Source organism: Panthera pardus, unplaced genomic scaffold, assembly GCF_024362965.1.
Source record: "Panthera pardus isolate Hobbes unplaced genomic scaffold, ASM2436296v1 HiC_scaffold_2, whole genome shotgun sequence".
Lineage (NCBI taxonomy): Eukaryota > Metazoa > Chordata > Mammalia > Carnivora > Felidae > Panthera > Panthera pardus.
In genome coordinates, this window is record NW_026526765.1 from 82644028 (window position 1) to 82659620 (window position 15593).

A 15593-nucleotide genomic window follows, 5' to 3' on the forward strand; every position below is an offset into this window, starting at 1 on the left:
AGTAGATCAAGTATACTTTCTAAATGCTGTTTTCCCATAGTAAGCATTTACAAAAGGCAGTACAAAATTTTTTGAGATGAAATTAGTTGGTTTTAGTCTGAATTTCAAATATTTTTGAATTTGTATATACAATAGCACAACATTGTACACACCAAAAGTTACCAACTTGAATGTCATTAGAATACTATATATTTGTTTACAATAATTTAATGAATGCGTACAAAATGCCAAGCCAAATCAACCAGTCTCATCAGGGGAAACATGTAAGTAAAACTGTCATGATTGAATTTTTTGCTTTGAAGCCAGTTATTTTGGCACTTTCTTGCTAAAGCTTCAGTTGCATATTATTTTACACACACATAAACACACACACACGCACACCCCAGGACAATCCAACAAAATGATAACGTGATTTCAGCCTGGGAACCTACACATGTAATTTATTTTGCAGAAAAGTATAAACATTTCCTTTTATTTTGGATCAATTAACATAGATTTTAAAATACTTTAAAGTCTTTGGTGAAAACTGTAAGGTGTTATCTTTAAAAATTGGATTTCTCTATCAAGTATGACATTTTCACATAAGCTACATATGTGTGCAACTTTTAAATTCAAGCATCATTTGTTTGCTTGTAGTTCAGTATGAGAATTATTTTGTATAGAATCTTTGTGATGTAGAATGTTCATATCTTTTTGATATAAATATTAAATATATATTTTTTCCTGATAGCAATGACAGAATAGTCAAATCATCCTTGACAAATCTGGGTATATATATGAAAATATCAGGAGGGAGAGATAACCAGTATTTCCCATAATTTCTTAAGTGGAGGTTTAAAAAGGGTAGCTTTATTGCCAGTGAAAGCTGGAGCTTAAATGTGTGGTCACGATGGTGTTTCTAATATTTCACCCCTGAAGGAAGCTCTCCTGCCCATCATGTACAAAGCTGAACCATCTAGCTTTCCCATCAAGGACAGCCTTCTCCCAGCAAGCTTACCACCTGGCAGGCAGTAGTTGAAAATGCACTCTGTTCATGCACAAGTCCCCTGGAGTGGCTCCTATCATCTCCCAAAGTTGCTTGGGAGATGGGAGGTGGGGTGGTAGAGGAGACACCAGGTCTTTGTTGAATCTATGGTTGTGTGATGTTTACATAATGTTAAATGTCTGTCTGGGAACAAACTAGGAAAGATAACTCAGTTTTTCCCTGCTGTCTGTAAAGTTTTGAGCCTTTGCTGACTAACTGTATTCTATCTTACTGAGTGTTTTCAGCTGTGAATTGGTGCTTCCGGTCCACTAAATGGTGCTCTGGGGGCAACACACCCTTCAAACCTTTCTGCATTTGCTATGTATAATGTTCACTTTGAAGTGAATTTGTGTTTTTAACAAAATTGCATGTTGTTATTTTTGTTTAACAACTTTAGATACACTTCAATTAGGACAATAGCTATTAAAGTCTATTTCCCTGAGATAGCATGTGCAAGAGTGAGAAAATAGAACTCCCACAAATTTAGCCAGAAGTAACAGGTCAAAACAGTTTTATTGGAAAAGGGTCGTGAATCTTTAATAGAAACAGCTAGACTATCACTTTATTAAAGAACCTTGGAACCTTAAAGAATGCTGTGAAAGGCATTCTACTCCAAACTACTACATAGTGCAAGCTATGAGTATAATTGATCTACCTTAGAGGGAATTTTTATTTATTATTTATTATTATTTATTATTTATTATTACTATTTATTATTATTTATTATTATTACTATTATTTATTTTTTAAATGGTACCTTGAAGTTTTGACAACACGGCTATTTGAGAATATGCATTTGAAAGTGAGACCACAGAACACTGAGCTTTAGAATGAGAGTTATGAATTTTATCCTACATCCGTAAAGTGATACTTTTACATACTATTGTGAACTACCTATAGTAGTTCGGCTGAATATGCTGAATTCTTTTTTTTCAAACTCAGCAATTAAACTTGTTTTCTTTTTCTGTCTTTAATTGGTAGTAGGTTTATACTAATCTATGTCTGCACTTTGGTCAAGTGTATATATGGGGAGCAATTATTATCTGAGGACATAATGGTACAAAGAAGAGTGAACACAAATGCAAAAATTTGAAAAAAGTTGAAGAGCAGGGAATCCTTTATATTCACCTTCTAAATTCTTTTGTGCCTGGTCTTCAAATTTAATATCATAAGCAGACCATCCATGGACTTACTCTCTAAAGACCCCAAGCCTGGAGTGAACCAGACCTCCATCATGGCTTTGGAAGGCAACCAGTGACAAAATGGGCAAGAAGCAGGGTGTCTAAACGCCACATGAGTCACTTAGGAGATACTCAAGAGATGACCGTGTGAAGGACAGTTCAGACATAGGAAGAAAGGAGATGCGTGGCACCAGCTGTATCTGGATCTGAGACAATACTGGTTATTTGTTCCACAGGCTGGCTCTGCGATGATTCCAAAGGCAGAACCAATCTTAAAGTGACTACCTGAGAACTTGGTAGGGATGTGCCCTCTGCTCACTGTCAGGCCTCATCTCAAAGCAGTTCTCCCAATTCATGATGTTCTGAGTTCATTGTCTTCTTCCTATTGTTGGGATTCTCCAAGCTCTTTATTGTTTCAGGGTCTCTGTACTCGCAGTTCCCTCAGCTCTTCACATGGTAGCTGCCAGGTTGTCCATCTGAGGTACATGTTACCTCCTCAGAGAAGCCTTTCCTTATCTCCCACCTAAAGGTACCCTCCAGATCACCCTAGCATTGTATTCTACTGTGCTTTCTTGAGTTATCAGTATCTGAACTCTTACTTTCTGTTGGTTTTCTCCTAATCCTGCCCCCTCCATTCCTGCCCCCCCCCCGGCCCAGGTAGAATATAAACTCCATGAGAATAGCACCTTACCTGTTTTACTCACACTGTGTCTACAGTACCTAGAACAGCTATCAGATATCTACAATAGATTTTGAGTGATATTTGTTGAATTAGTTAACAGACAAATGAGGAATAAGAATACAGGGGAAAAGTCGGCTCCTGACAGATGAGCACAGAGTTGGCATTCTCTAAATGTGAGTTTGGATCAATAGTCATGTAGATATGAGAAGTATATTCTGGAAAATCTCAAGTAAAAAAATTATCGAGCTGCATGATCATTCTCTACATTTTCCACATTCAGCTGAAAATCTGGTTAAACTCTGTGTGTTTAAAATGCCTGTTTTTATTATTATGCGACATTTGGCTCAGATTAAAAGCATGGAACACTGGTCTTTATTTTTAATTAATTGATCCAGTTCAAGTCATAACCTGTTCAGCAACAAGGTCCGTTCTTTATTCCGCGATTCAGAAATCTTGTGACATTTGGATGGTAGGGTTTGTATTCATTAAATGATACTAAAAACACAAGTTGAAAATTTAAGGTAGTGTTAGCTGACAGAAGTATCTAACCAAGCCTTTGTAAATTTGCGATGTTCAAGGCATTTGAAAAAAAAAATGTAGTCGCTGAGACCTCAGAGAGAGATCCCGAATATATATTAATGATAGATGTTTTTCAATTTAAAAAATTTGCCATTGCGGGGGAAAAAAAGGCTCCTCTGAGGTTCAGAAAATCAACATATATATCAGTTCTACGCCTTTACCTCTAATGCTATGTAAGAGTAAGTACAGTGATTGTACATTGATCTTTTGAATCCGTTTCTTACTATTAGTTCCTTGCTTTCTTTCTCACTCACTTTAAAATAAATCCAGACTAGCGAATGAGACGGTGATTGCATTTGCAGGAGAGTTCACCAGGAGGGACACTGTATATTCCTTCATTCATGGCGAATCTCCAGATTGCCATTTTGATATTGTTTTCTTTGTCACTGGAACAAATTTATGTAGCTTTACCTTATTTATTCCAGACTAATTCCCAAGAATTGTGGCATTGAAAATAATCTGTGAATACAGAGGAATGCTATGCTATTTTAACCATCTAAATATACTGCATATGAGTTTGGCTTCGAGTTGAGCAAACACAATTAAATAGGACGGCAGCAACAGCAGAAGGGGTGGTGGCAGCAGATTTCTGGCTATCACTTTGGGGCCTTTCCAGGTGGACAATAACCATACATCTGAGAGGAAACAGAGATTAGAAAACATGTTTTAGAAGAGCTGTTGATTTGTGGAGTTGATTGTTTGCTTTTAATAATAATAATTATTAAAGTACCTTTCTGCTAGATCAGATGATAATGTGTGTGCCCTGTGGTGTGCAGAGAGTAGAAAATATCGTCTGTGGCCTTTAACTGCGCACACTGCACTCTGCAATGTCCGTCCTCGGGCAGTGCAGCCATTAGCACAATGTTTATGGTTGCTCACAGCAGTAAATTCCTGATGCAGCAGCAGGCTGCCTGGTGATGGAGAGATGGGTTTAAAAAAGGGGGAAGCTGATTTTAGAAATAACACACCTCTGAGCCATTACATACGTTACATATGCCGTGGCATGCAAATCTGGGTATTTTTCATGTTCTCGCTCTCTCTATAAAAAACCCTTTTCTTTCCACCTCCCCCAAAGGGAAGGCCTCAGACTCAGTGACTCTCTACCCATCACCAGTATGTGCTCAAGTAGGAGCAGGCTTCCCGCCCATCCTTAACTCCCAAAGCAGCACATCTAAAGTGTATTTAGGATGTAAGAATTTAACACTGTGACCCTCAAGATTTTCAGGAGTTAGGGCCTCTGTGCATGGACCAAACAAACTGGTACCTGTGTATTGTTTTCTGTTTGGTAACTTCTATATACCGTCTTTTGTAGTGTGTAAAGTACTTTGCCACATCTCCTCTGACCCTCACAACAACTACGTAATAAGAGACAGGTACCAGTGAGGTTGCAAAACATTGAATCACGCTCCTAAGGTCACAGGTAATAAATGGCATCTGGAACTCAAAACGAAGTCTTCTGAGACTGTATCTGGTGCTTTATCGACTACACCGTATTCCTGATCAAGTTTCTTTTTTCCAGCTTCATTGAGATACGCTTGATACATAACATTGTAGAAGTTTAAGGTGTACCATGTGTTGATTTGATACACTTATGTATTGTGAAACGATTACCACCGTAGTGCTAATGAACCCCTCCATCAATCACATAATTGCCATATCCTTTTTGTGGAAGGAACATTTAAGATCTACTTGCTAAGCAACTTCCAAGTGTATAATATGGTCACAACTATAATCTCTATGCCATTCTCTAGGTCTTCATCTTATAACTGGAAGTTTGTACCCTTTGGTCATTTTTTTTTTTAATTAGCTATGTATTCACTGTAAATCTACTGATGATAATGAAGACAGCAAACCTGGAGGTCAATTGCCACCTGGCTGGCATAACTTAAGTGAATTGCATACACGTATTTAACTGTAAATCCTTACAATAACCTTATAAATAACCTTATGAGGTTATATATTATTATAGTTTTCTTGACAAGGAAACTAAGGCACATAGGCACAGAGGTCTAAGTGATGGTGCCTGGATTCCCGTTCATGTCCACGTTCTTGACCACTTTTCTCTGAAGTTGAGGGACAGGATAATCCAAAAAAGTGAAGGCCAGGTTAAAGACTATGGCTAGAGGCTGAGGAAGAGAGTATACATCACACATAGAAAAGACATTCATGGGGCACCTGGGGTGATTCAGTTGGTTAAGCATCCAACTATTGGATTTCAGCTCAGGTCATTATCTCAGGGTCATGGGATCAAGCCCTGTCAGGCTTCCCGCTGAGTGTGGAGGCTGCTTGAGATTCTCTCTCTCTCTCTCTCTCTCTCTCTCTCTCTCTTTCTCTCTTTCTCTCTCTCTCTCTCTCTCTATCTCTCTCTATCTGTGTGTGTGTGTGTGTGTGTGTGTGTGTATCTTTCTGCTCCTCTCCCCGAAAGAAAGAAAGAAAGAAAGAAAGAAAGAAAGAAAGAAAGAAAGAAAGAAACATTCCCAGGGAAGCTTGAGGGCTCAGTTTACTCTATTCCTAATTTGCATAAAAGTTAGGTACCATACATTCTCTTTGAAGATGGTGTGGCCCAGATATCCTTGAGGTGGAGAGGAGCCAAGCTTACCCTTTCTTCAGAGTCAGTGTGTCAGATTAAATCCTGCAAGTAGATAGGATTAGAGATGCAGGAAGTTTTCTGGAAGAGCTACATATGAAGGGTACAGAGGAAGAGGGTGGGTAGGCAAATAAACCTTCAGACCAAGTTGCTGATCTGTTAGCTGTGAAAGGAGAGAGGGGAGGAGGGTGGGGTAGAAAGAGTCACGGGTAGAGGGTAGTTATAAGGTTTCAACAAGGCCCATGTGACTCCACGAGCTAAGGTCCACACACTAGAAGAGTCTCATGTCCTGCAGGCGTGGGCTGGCATTACTACCTCCATTGTGCTCAGACATTGGCTAAAGTCCACATGGAAGCATGTCCTGAGCACAGGGGAGATGTTGAGCAATGACAACGAGGGCCACTCATCCCCATGATGACTGTAGGCATGTAAGTGGTGCATTTCTCCATTGCCACCATTGTGGGGTGCAAACAGTGGTTCTCTCCTACGTGAGAGAGTGTATGTGTATGTATTGTATAAATTAATAGGAATGTGATTTAAATGAAGGTCTGCATTAATTCAGTGAAGCAGAAAACAGGCTACCTAAATAAATAGGTTAAATGCTATTGACAGAAACGCAGAATTGGCAACATTTTGATGAAAGGAAGGTATAATAATTTTCTCAAAAGCAGCCATGGGAGAATTTTTCACTTGTCAAGTTGAACCAAAATTCACTTTGTAATGAATTTGTGCCTACCTAATTATGCATTCACATACTGGCACTTTGGGGTTCTTGCAATATATCAAAAGCTATTAAAAACTTGCTTGTATGAAGTACATTCTTTTTTTCAATAACTCTTCTTTAAGTCTTTCCCCTGTCAAATTCTTTTCAGAACCCAAACCCTCTGTGATGTTTTTCTGCAAAAAGTTTCAACATGGGTGCATCCACGAGTAGTTGTCATAGACCCATTGACTCATTTTGGTTGACGATGAAAAGGCCATTGACTGCTTTTTCGGCTTATTGGTCACCATAGGATGTCTCTGTTTATGTTGCTACATCAGCGTAAAGACAGGAAATTATCTCTGAAGATATTTTCATTATGACATAATTATGAGAGAGATTTAAATGTTTGCTAAATATAGTGAAATAGTGTAACAAATGTGAACAATAATGTTCACTTTCTTAGCATTTCTGATATTATTATTTTAGTACTTTTCTGTTGTGTTGTGTGTGAAACTAGTTAGGATGTCTATAGTGCTTTCTTAAGTTGTCAATGAGACTCTCACCTTTATGTACCCTGAGGGGCAGCCTTAAATCTGATTTTTTTCCCCCAAAGTAGGAGCTCTGGTGAAAAAAAATTTTAAATGAAGATGTTTTTGTATCCAGAATATGTGTATTAATATAACTGTGAAATTTGTTTTGTAATCAACTATAAGCAATACATACACGTGTATTATTTCAAATGGTACAGGAAGATATGAAAGAGAAAGTTCCCCACCCCAGCTCCTCAGTCACAGAAATCCCACTCACTTGTAACCATTTGAGCCATTTCTTTTTTTATTTATTTGAGTTGACACATCTAAGGGATATGCTACACCAGTAATTGTTAAAACTTTATCAACTTAATATGATTGATTCCTTGCAATGAAAGATATAGAATTTGAACTACCATCTCCTGTCCCCTCCTCTTCAAGTGCTACTAATAAAATTTCATTTTAGCTCTTCCACTGGCCACTTTGATGTCATATGGTACAACCTCCATTTTTAAATTGATTTGTATTGTTTATATTATGTACTTTTATTTTACATAAAATAAAATTCACGAGTGGCGTATATAGTTCTGAGTTGAAACATGCATGAAATTGTTCAACAATCATGACTAGCAAAATCACTTAGGGGCACCTGGGTGGCTTAATCGGTTAAGTAACCGACTTTGGCTCAGGTCATGATCTCATAGTCGGTGAGTTCGAGCCTGCTTTGGATTCTGTATCTCCCTCTCTCTCTGCCCCTCCCCTGCTTGCACTCTATCTCTCTCAAAAATAAATAAACATTAATTTTTAAAAAGAAATCATTTAAAAAGGTTCTCTTGCACTGACCCTCTGTAGTCAATTTCTTCCCTGTCTCAATCCCTGGCAATCACTGATCTGTTCCCTGTGTGGTTTTCTTCTTTCAGGAAGGTATAGTAATAGAATTATATACTATGTTGCTTTTTCAATCTGTCTCTTTTTACTCAGCGTGATGCATTTGAAATTCTTCCAATTGTTCTTCTTACTGTAGAATAGTAGTAGTCCATTGTATGAATGTTCCATTCAATGGTTTGTTGATCCATTTACCTGTTAAGGGACATTTGGATTGTTCACAGTATTGGTGATTGTGGGTAGTCTTTATAACCATTTGTGTGCAGGTTTTTACATGAACATAGGCTTTTATTTCATGTGGATAATACCTAGAAGTGGGAATGCTGGATTGTCTAGTACATTTATGTTTAACTTTATAAAGAAATTGTATCTGCCTATATTTTACACTGCCTATGAGAAATTTGATGCCAAAAGGACTCTTTCCCCCCTTTTTGTCTCCCTGGATGCTTTTTTTTTAAGTCATACCCCCCACCTCCCAAATGACATCGTGTCTATCTTTGTGTGAGTCCTTGATTTCTCTTGGCATTGAGTAGGCCCCTTCAGTATTGTGATTTTCTTTAGATTTTTCCCCCCTGTTATTGATTATTCCCTCCGCCCCCATCCCCAGTTACATCTATATCCCTTTCTGGGTTTCCTTTTAAGACAGTTGTTCTGATTTATTCTTTCCTCAGATACTGCTAAAGGCCTCCTAGCCTTGGTCCTCCCATTCTCAAACACTCTATATCCTTCCCTAACCTCTTTTCAGCAATGAACTCCTTCACTTCTGTGGCTTTGAATGGTTATCCTGGTTTCAAAATCAAATGCCTTCAGGCCTGGGCAAATAATATAAATATGTGAAGGCAAGACCTAATACAATGGGATGGAGGTGAGTGCATACCTAGGTAAAAACATCCAAATTTTATTTTATTTTTAAAATTTTAAGCTAAAAAGTGCAAATCCCAGAATGGATTAGGCCCAGCAATGTGAACCTATAAATCTATGCCACGGAGTCATCTGTAGCTCCGGTTGTAAAATTGTTCAATGAGATTCTAGGTCACATACACTTACATTTTCACTGCAATAATATTTTAATGTAATAACTCTCATCTCATATAGAAATCCTCACATCATAATTACCTTCATCTGAAACTGCCTCCTCTTTAGAGTTGTGTGATTTCCACTCATGGCACTAAGATTTTTCCAGCCCCAGCCTAGAAATCTTGAATGACTTTACGAAGTTTCCATCTCCCTTCATCTGTATTCTGTTAGACACAGAGCTTTCCCTCTGAACATTTCTCACACCGTTACTTTCTGTCCCCCAGCACTGCCACTCTTGAAATCCAGTGCCCCATCCACTGGTGGCTAGATCCCCTGCTTACTCTCTCCTTGACTTCCAGTCCATTGATCTCTGCTGGATTAAATGTGTTTTTCTCTTTAAGTTTTTCTATTATTATAAAAACCAATTGAAAATAGCATTCACATTTTTGGAACACAGAAATAATGTTTATAATTTAATGCCACCACCTTGATTCAGCTCTTCTTTTCTCCTAGTGACCTTTATATGTACATAACAAAGACATCCTTTTGCACCTCACAAGAGGGGATCTATACTTATCATTGTAGGTTCTACATTTTCACCAAACTTTTTTTTTTTGCCATTCATCGATGCAAAGACATAATTTTTATTCTGAATAACTTAGCATTATGCCAAATTACCACAGCACAATTTAGCCAGCCATTCCAGATTCTTGGTCTGGTTTGTTTTTCCATGTTACACTGCCATGTATATATATATGAGTTACTGATGCTGATAGAATAAAGGTGGTAAACAAAAGGACACAGGCAAACTTGTATTACGAATTACCAAATATTCAAAGAGATAAAAGCTAGAATGAAATATACAGAAATATATTCCACTGTGAAGTTTACAGTGGCTCCACATCGCCTACGCACCAAAACCAAACTCCTTAGCCCCAATTTCAAAGCCTCCTTCGTCTGGTCTTTCCATTCACAAATCCCTTTTTTATAACAGACCCACAACTCAGCATACTCCAGAGTATGGCAACCTGTGGTTCAAATCTTTGTCTACCACTTGATTTTAATTTCCTTTTTCTTGACTGCATGCAGCACCTTTCTTATTGAATGGGAAGTTCAGAGCAATTAATCCCAGCAACTTTTTAGCACAAAGCCTGGAGCACAGGTTATGCTCTATAAAAGTTATAATTATTTTTAGTTATTATTTCGTCCTCTTCTTTGCACAGGCCAGAGTAAGGTGTAAGGATAAACATATGGCCAGGGATAAAATAGTAAGGCACAACCCAAGCATCCTGATAATTGCAAAATGAGAGAAGGGAGGACTGAGGAGAAAAAGCAGAAATGAGAAAAGAGATGTTTAGAGAACTTTTTATTAGGTGTTGGCTGTGTGATGCATGGTCTGGGTTCAAGGCAGAATAGAAGCTCAGGAAGCTGATGCTGGTCATTCGTGAGTCTAAAGCAGAACAGGTGTGACCAGAAAGGGCCAATATTTAACAACTAATCAATGAACACACAAAATATGTGTACCAGATCTTGTTTTCAGCTGTGGATTTTGAGTTATTCAGAAATCAGGATCTAGAGATGGGGTCCAAGTTGAGGGCTCCGGCATCCATGGCAAAACTTGGTCTGGACATCTGTTCTCAGAGACAGAGACCCTTCACCATTGCCTGACCAGGACTCAACTTCACCTCAGGTCATTGGTAGACTGGAGGCTCCAGAGGAGAAGACTGATAGAGCTGGAATATGAGAATGACCGTTGCGAACTTGAGCATTTCCTGGTATCTGTGTCAGTGATGCCTACCCCTTTGCCTGGGTTTGTCTCCTTTGCTCCCTTGGCTCATCTTCCAAGTCTGTCCTTGACCCTCTTGGGTCCACCATCAAGCCTGTCTCCAGACACAGAGATCTCAAAAATCCCCCATTTTCCAAATTCTCAGGGCATTTATGGACAGTTATACATGTTAATGTTCAGCACATGCTACTCTCTAATGTTCACCAGTTTTTGGTTGTCACCTCAGATAGATAGCCAGCACCAGGGAAGCAAGCCACTAGGGCTCTCTTCTCCCTTGACACTTACACCATAAAGCACAATGTTCAGGCATGCCACTGTGCTGTTCCTTCTTTTTGGCTGCTGGTCTCAATTTACTGTTCTGGAATGACTTTCATTTGCTTTTAGGCCTTTCTGAGGTAGGGAGAGGATCACCAACAGAAAGAGGCTTTGTTAATTCATTTATTTAAAACCTTTATGAAACTATTTTAAATTACATGTATGCTCAGGAGAAGTGAAATAATATGGGCATTGTGGAAAGTAAAAGTCACTAATCTCTTGCTCTGCCTCACCATGTACCTTATAATTCCACCCACCTGAGGTAACAAATCTGTCCTTGTCTCTCATTTAAATCTTAAAATACCCTTCGAGCATTCAGTCATCATTCTGAATAGAATTTTGGAAGAAAAAATATCAGGATGAATGTTGTGACTCAGAAAAATAGAAGGCAAAAAGGGAATATTTTAGTTTTCTATAAAATGAAATGTTTTAAAGCTACAAAGAGTAGCTTTTAGTGATTTAGTGATTGACCCGGAATGGGAGCTTGTGATTCTCTTCTTGTCAAATAATTGTTAACTCCAAGTTAATCAATTAAAACCTATAAAAAGAGTCCTAAGATGAGAGAATTGGTCTCTCTTTGGAAAGGAGTCAGTAACCTGATGTAAGTTTTTGTTGTTTACCTGTGTCACTTGCCCAGTCAGCTCTTTTCATCAGGATTATGTCTTTGCTGCATTTGTGCATCTGACTTAGCCCAAAGCCAGTGATGAACATCTACTTGTCCATTTCAACAGTCAGCTCTCTAAAGGACTTAAAGATAGTCAGGACTCTCTGCAAACAGGTAACTTTGTATAAAGGACAACCCAGACTCCTGTTACTTTATTATATAGAGAATAATACATTTACCAGCATATGAAAGCCAGGTATTATGTAACCCACAGAATACACTGTGTTGATTATAAGAATACTTCTATCCCATTATTCAGTCCAGCAAGACTTTGAGTAAATAGATGGATCTGTGACTGTTTGTACATTCATCCATCCATCAAACATTCTAGGCACGGCAGATAAAGAAATGAGCCAGACACAGCCCCTGCTGTCAAGGAATTCAGAATCCAGTGGAGAAGACAGACTGAAAAATCAGTGGCTATAGCTATACTAGAGGCTCATGCAAGTTACCATAGACATACAGTGGAAGATTGCAGATCTGACGTGAATGCCGGACCAGTCGGGAAATATGCCCAGGACGTGGTGACACTTAAGCTGAACGTGAGTCAGCCAGGTAGCCAACGTGAGAGGCAATCTAGACAAAGGGTTTGAGGTAGATGGTAACACACCATGAGAGAGAGAGTATGCTGCTTCCAGGTTATTTTGGCTAGAGTAATGGTCTCTTCACTGCATTTTTCATTGGCAAATCTGCTCTGTCCACAATATACAGGCACGATGAATGGGGGGCTGCTTAGGACAAAGTCAGATGTTGAACTGAGTGAGGGGTGGTATGGGGAGAAGGGGGCAACTGTCCTATTTAGGCTTATACGTGGAGAATATTAACAGCTACAGATTCTTCCTTTTGAATCCTTGGCCTCATCTGACCCTGAAGGGGTCAGTGCCTGAAGGTTTCCAGGCATGTGTAAGCAATTGCAGAGCCTGTGTAATTCATAGATCAAATGGCCTTGTAGTCTGTCACTAAAATTCTATTTGCTTTATATTTATACGGCTTGGATGAGATGTACCTTTGTGAGGGGCACTCTTGGTACATGATTGATGGCTCTTCAGACAAGATGTGCTAGTTTAATACTGGCCTTGGTCAAGTAGGAGAGGGGCACCTGATTTGTCTTGCTCTTAATCTCTCAGTGTACTTGCAACTTGTACTGAGGCTGCACGTTCTGTTCTTTGGTGCTTCAGTTTTTCTGTGGATGGTAGAATTTCAGTGGTGGAAACGCCCAAGAGAGGTAGTGACGCTTCCAAGTCAGCACGTTCATGTTTGTTGCTGTGAACTGGCTGGTCTGACATGGCCTCAACTGTATTTCTAGATCCCAGAGGGTTTCTGGGGAAGAAATTAAGTGGAATTGTTTCTCGATTAATTGCTGATTTTTCTCATTTAGCAAATCATCTAACAAATTTTAGGATTGAAATTTGATTTCAGCAAAAGTACGTGCACGTCAGCTATAGATGTTTGTTCATAACAACTCTGTGAATGTGGATTATATGTGTGATTTTAATGCATTCGTTGGAAATAATGTTATTTTTCACAAAGTAAAAACATTCGTAATTTTGCTACAAGGGAGAATATTTGCTTCCTCTCACACATTTTATTTAATAATTTTACTTCTTTAAAAGCAAAACAGCACACAATTTGAAAATGAAATTTCCCCAAAGTGTTCAGTTTGCTAATATGTTTTTCATTTTCTTCATTATGCTATAGTGGAATGTTGCCATACTTTGAAATGTGCAACTTATCTCCCTGGAGGCAGCAGATGGTGTGACTAGTGTGTCTTTTGGTACAGGATTTATCATGAGAGATGGCATCTAGCACTGGGTTAGAGGGGGGCCCTGTCCTCAAAGAGCATTGACTCCCGCCCGATTACCTCATTACAACATTTATGTTAATTATTATTTTTAAATATGAAAAACCTACAAAAATGGAAAGGTTTTGGCACTTTTTAAAAGCTTCCTTTTTCTTAGTCTGTATAAGAAAATGCTTTATGTAAGAACTATTTGAGTTATTTCAATTGTATTTGCAAGTGTTTTGTCATTGCCCCGCTGCTAGAGGACCAGCTGATCCCTTGGGAAGGACATGATTTTATTGGTATTTCCACTTTATTTGTGATCTGGTCTGTAGCTTTGAAAGTCTGACAATTTCATTTCCTATAAGGAATATTGACTCACACTAACCAAGCTCACAAGAGTCTTTTGCAAAATCCAGAGCTCCATTTTAATAACGTACAGTGAAAAATACAGCTTCAAGCAGATCTGGCAATTCCCTCCCTCTAGGTGAATTGACATCAGAACCTAGGTCACAACGAAGCAGTTTGTTTGGGGAGTAGAAGTAGGCCATCCCTCCATGAAGCTGTGCCTGCCATTAGGACTTAGTCACATGTTGTGAGTCATGGTGTCCTTCCGGAACTGTGCTAACAGTTTTTTATTCTTTCTGGACATTTTTAGTCTCCTGCTGATTACTCTGTTACATCATCTCTTTAAAAAGAACAGTGTAGAGGAAGAAAGACTTCCCCTCTACCCTCCTTGGTTTGACTGTTGGGTCTATGAAATAAACTGACAACAGGCAGGTTAACGGTAGAAAAGATATACAAATTTATTAATTTTTAACATATGCCATGGGGGTGTTATGGGAGAAAATGTGAATACCTAAAAAAATGGTGAGATTTGAGACCTTATATGCCATCTTAATAGGGGAAGGGGAGAGGGAATTTAGGCCACTTAGGAAAGAAGAGTGGGCCCTTAGAAGAATAGATAGTAGGGGTGATAGTTGGTGACAAAGTTTGTCTAGGGATAGTGCCAACTTCTAGTCTCTTCTGTGACAAAAATCAATCTTCCCTCATTGATGAAACTCCCCTGGAGGGGACAACTGAATTTCTTTTGGAGCAAGTGTTTTAGGCAGATAAGAGTTGTTCAGGGAAAGCCCCTCCCTGCATCTGCTGTTTTTCCAGTGTCTTCAGGTCAAAGTAGTCCGTATACCAAAGTGTCATATTTTGGGGTGGTGACTCCTGAAGTCCTGTAACAGCTAATACGCACTTAACTCCCAAAGAAAAATAGCTTTATCCTGAGTGCAAACTCCATGAGAGTATTTTGTTTGTTTGTTTGTTTTCTCCCTCTTGTGCTGTAATCAGTTAGCAATGTCTGCCACAGATAGGAGAGGAGAATGATAGTTTCAGTAATGTAAGTTTGGTCGCCTTGGCTTAAATCCCACCTTTAGTATATAGAATCAAATAAGTACTCTGATTAACATTTAAGAACAACATTCTGTACTCTTGGAGATCATTTGAGAAAATCCTTTTAAAGCTAGAAGAAGTCTTAGTTTTCTCCTTTTATAGATCAGAATGCATTTGTCTTGAAGGACTTAATGACTTCCTAGGGCTGGCTGAACAATGACTCAATCCCAAAGTTTCTGACTAATGGTCTAAGCATATTTTCTTACAAACTGTAATAGGTCTAAGAATCCTAAAGATTGATGATTTCATTTTCCAATTTAATTTGAGAAATATCTTTTCCCTTTTAGGATTAAATTTTTTATCCTTTTAGGTCAACAATATAAACATGAGGATTACTACATAGAACAGTAGTACTTAATCTTGGGTACACATTAGAATTATTTGGGAAGTGTTAAAACACACACACACACACACACA

The 15593-nt window shown here is 38.6% G+C and overlaps 1 protein-coding gene across 1 annotated transcript in view; it reads left to right on the plus strand.

Annotated features, from left to right (window-relative positions):
- Positions 1-15593, plus strand: part of KIAA0825 (KIAA0825 ortholog) — a 385059-nt gene that overhangs the window by 189916 nt on the left and 179550 nt on the right. The gene's annotated exons all lie outside the window — the stretch shown is intronic.